The 4,545-nt window shown below is 47.7% G+C and overlaps 1 pseudogene; it reads right to left on the reverse strand.

The window, feature by feature from the left end:
* Positions 1 to 2,639: 2,639 nt before the first annotated feature.
* On the reverse strand, positions 2,640 to 4,506 carry LOC129682853 (carcinoembryonic antigen-related cell adhesion molecule 3-like; annotated as a pseudogene).
* Between the last annotated feature and the right edge of the window lie 39 nt (positions 4,507 to 4,545).

Raw genomic sequence — 4,545 nt, forward strand, 5'->3', positions numbered from 1 at the left:
TGACTTCTTGGACTAAATCTTGGCTCTTTGTGTGAGCCTGGCAGTGTACCACTTCCATAGCCAGGAAGCCTTGACAGCTTCTGGGAGCTGGAGGATATGGACTCTGCTTTTAACTTCTTTGTTCCCTGAAGCATTCTCATTTCTTGATATATTGTTTTGAATCTTTTGACGCCAGGGGCTATTCTCCTATTGTAGGCTTCAGCTCTTACCATATCTGAATTGGGGAACAGCTAATAATGGTTATGAGGAGACAGTCTCTCTTAGATTTTTTCTTCACAATCATGGAGGGGATCTCCTGCTACCTGAGATGGGTACACTGACTCTATAGGAGTCGCAGGGACTTGCAAATGAATTTAAGACTAAGTCTCCTCAGGCAAGCAAGGATAACATAGCTGCCATCTTCTTGGATGAGGGGAGGATCTGACAATTTCCTTAGCAGACACATTGGAATGGTCTAGTCCCTGTTCCAATGGTGAGTAGACACACTGGAATGCATCCTGGCAGAATCTGCCAGAGCTGGCCTGAGGTCCAAGGCTGGTGAGCATTGCATAGAGCAGCTGCCTTATGCAATTAGGTGGTTTTGCAACTGCCTTAGCAAATAGGCTTCCTACTAACTGTCCAAGTTGATGTCCAGTGTAACCATGCACGGACAAACATGTGTCTCAAGTTTTTTTTTCCAATATAGCATCTTTGGAGCCTGTAAGAGTAGCTCTGTAATGAACCTGGTCACCTAAAGGTCATGCTGTTGGTAGACTTTCTTTGTTTTAACTTTGGTTAAGTGTACTGAGAGAAACTGGATATGGAGAACTGGATGCTTGGGTCAAATGGATTAATCTTACAGTGTATGCACTTGAAAGTGACTTATCTACTTGCATGGAAGGACGTCCTGAAGCTTAATAGTATCCTCTTCCCTTGGATGGCTCACAGAGCCCACTAGAGTAAATGCTAGCCTTGTTATAGGGTGAGGAAGCAGGGGGAGATAAGACTTGCCCGTGCGGGCTGGCACATTGGAACCTCCTCATCAGCAGGGCTGGTGGGTTACTCCTCATGTCTCACATGGCAGGGTGATGGGTGCTCACCGTCCTCCTCCTTGAGGCATTTTGGAGGCTGTAACTGTGTCTTGGATATCCCACGCAACCGGGGGAAATAGCACTCTGCGCTCACGGTGTCCTGACCCGACCATAGGATGGTGCTGTGGACAAGGTCAGCTTTACTCAGGCCACCACCCATCTGGTTTGAGCCCCTCACATTGATTCAGGTGCCCACGCTCCTCACCCCACCCAGCCTTTGGCTCTCCTTCTCTTAGCAAAGCTAGTCCCAAGGCTGAAAGGACATACCCGACTCCTTAGATAGGTACACTGACGCTATATGAGTCACAGGGAGTTGGAAATGAATTTAAGACTAAAAATCAAATAGACAGGGGCTGAAGAGATAGCTCAGCAGTTAAGATCACTGGCTTCTTTTCTTCTTTTCCAGAGGGCCGGGGTTCAATTCCCAGCACCCACGTGGCAGCTCACACCTGTCAGTAACTCCAGTTCCAGGGCTTCTGACACCTGCACACAGATAATACATGCAGGCAAAACACCAATGAACATAAAATAAAAATTATAAACTAATCATATAGACAAACTGCATGTAGTAGTTGACAGTAGACAAGAATATAAGATAACCAACAAAGATCAGATGTACCAGGGATGCCCTTTAATGAATATCTAGCCAGCGGGATGCCCCCATCTGAGTGGCTTGAGAGAACAGACTCACACTTCATATGATGCTAACGAAAAAAAGAGAAGCGCCACATACACAGAGACAGAAGTAGAATGACAGTTGATAGGGGCTATAGGAAATGGAATATGCATAGTAATGGTTTGGAAATTGACGGTGGTGATGTGTATCCAGTAATATAAAGATGCTTTATGCCGATGACCTGTGCACTTCAAAATGGCTAAAACAGGAAAGCATTTTAATATAAACATGCTCATATACATGCATGCATACATATATACATGTGTATTTAGCACACACTAAAATACTGTTAACGGTAAAAAAAAAAAAGAATTGTGTCCAAGGTCACACTATAAATGCCAGTCTCAATACAGAAACAGTCCAGTAAGGCCTTTATGCCACGGATTTTACATCTGGGAATAGAACAAATTGTAAATCAAAACTCTTCAGAAACAAATCATGTCCTCAGTGAAACATGAGCAGTCCCTTCTCCTGTCACTCTTCCTCATTTGACATGGACAACTGGTGTCTAGACAGTAATTGGTGTTAGGCATCAGAAATGATTTCCGCATGTGAGAGGATGTGTTTGCTTCTATGCAAACACTGCGCCATTTTTAACAGGGGACTCAGAACATCCAGAAATTTGAGGGTTACTGAAATCAGTTCCCTATGGACTCAGAACCTTAAGTATAGCCACTTTGCAGCTTTGCAGTTTTGCTTACTATGCTGGTATCTTTTTTTGAGACTGGGTCTCTCTTTGTAACCCTAGCTGGTTCAAACTGACGTTATAGGTCGATGTCACCATACTGGCTATCTCCAATCATTTTCCTCCCTAGAACCTTTCTTCATTTTTTTGTATCATTGACAAAGAAGGGCCCTCATACTCCCACTGTGGCGCACAAAGAGAGGAGAGGTCACTTACTGCTCACAGACATTTGGACTGGGAGACTCATTTTAGAACTGTACCCACAGGAAACCTCAGACAGGTACTTCCCAGCCCCCTCCTGTCTGGCTGGGTTTATGCTGAGTTTGCTGTTTTTCTGGGAAAATGTCATCCTGTCATTGAAATACCGGCTCTGGTGACTGAAGAGCCAGCGGATGGGGAGTCCAGGGTTTTCTGAGAGGCAGGTGCAGGTCACAGAACCATCTTCTGTTACTATGGTGTTGTCTGCTTGGAGGGTGGGCTGTACAAGTTCCGTGAAGGAACAGAGGAGGGGACAGAATGATGGTGACTCATGCTCAGATCCCAACCAGCCCTCTCTGGTCCACAGACACCTAGTAAGGCCTCCAGGGTGGAGAAGTTGGGTCTGAGGCTGTAGACAGATTTGTACCACTGTGGGTCTGCCACGCATGATCTGTGTGTTCCTGTGTCCCTGATTCAGCCACTGTGTTTGCTGTGTCCCTGTTACCGTATAACGGAGCATTTGATTAGGCAGTGCTGGTGTACTCCTTTCATCCAAGCACTGGGGAGGCAGAGGCAGGGGGATCTCTGTGAGTCCAGCCTGGTCCACAGAGCAGGTTCTAGGATAGCCAGGGCTACACAGAGAAACAGTGTTGAAAAAAAAAACCAAAACCCAAACCATAAAATAATGATGATGATGATGTTGATGATAATAAAGGCACATGATAAATGATCACTGCTATCTCTGTAGGGGGACCTTAAATATAAACAAGGACCTGCTCTTCAGAGATGGGAGCGGCTCAAAATGTCAGTCTGCTGCTCTACCTACAGGGGAGAATTGGCTGGACCGGGACCCTGAGGACGAGCAGTTGCCAGGAGGACCTGTGTCCTAGTGAGCCCCTGAGAGCAGCTGGCTCACAGCATGGGCGCCTGTGCAGCTGTGCGCTCTGTGCTGAGACGCAGCAGAAGGACGCGCTTCTCCAGACGGCTCTGTAGCCCTCCAGACAGCGCACTGGCTGGTTCCACCTGATATGAGACAAACAGCCAATAGAGCCTTGTTCCCTGTCATTTCTCACAGGAAGGAAAGCCCTGGAGGGAAAGTCTCCAGGGTCCCTTGGACTAGATGCTGGTACAAAGACATAGAGTCGGGGCTTTCTTGTGGTCACCTTATTATGAAGACTCCATGGTTTCCTGTCAGACCCTGCCAGAATACCAAGAGTCTTTCTCAGTGACATGTTCACGATGAACCCGCAACACTCAGACTGAATCACCTAGCTTGTGCCCTTCTCGCTGGAGGTGGAGTCAGATAAAGGACCCTGACCTACTGTGCTTTTTCCTTCCCGGTGTCTGTCCTGCACTAAATGCTCAGATTCCGGTGAGGAGACACATGCGGAAGGAGATGGGCATAGAGAGTCGTCGTCGGGCCGCCCTAAATGTGTAATGGAATGTTCTTCCCCCCCCCTCCCCCGACGTCCCCTCCTCCCCTGCCCCGGCGCTCAGAGGTCATGCAGTCACTTAACTGTGTACTTCCCAATGCACTTGTGTTCATTCGCTTTCCATTTCTGGGTTAAATGTTAGTAAGGTGTAGACTTCACCGTCAGCCTGGGTGACGCCTCTGGTCAGCAGGGATCCACTGCAGAGCACGGTTTCCTGCGCTGTGTTGGGGCATCTGGGAAGCTGTATTAGTGGGCGTTAAGTACCGTGGTGCCCCTTCGTAGCTCTTGGGGGGGATCTTCCTGTTTGTACTAGTAAAATGCCTGGACGTTCAACGGCATTTCATGCACAAACAGAATGGAGTTTCCACCTTCAGCAACCACGGGTGGCACCAGTTCAATAGTGAGCTCGGCAGTGGCGGGTGTGGGCCAGTAGGTTAAGAGGGAAGAGAGAGAGACAGAGAGAGAGAGAGAGAGAGAGAGAGA

This window comes from Psammomys obesus, unplaced genomic scaffold (genome assembly GCF_907164565.1).
Source record: "Psammomys obesus unplaced genomic scaffold, mPsaObe1.curated_primary_1811, whole genome shotgun sequence".
NCBI classification, from domain to species: Eukaryota; Metazoa; Chordata; class Mammalia; order Rodentia; family Muridae; genus Psammomys; species Psammomys obesus.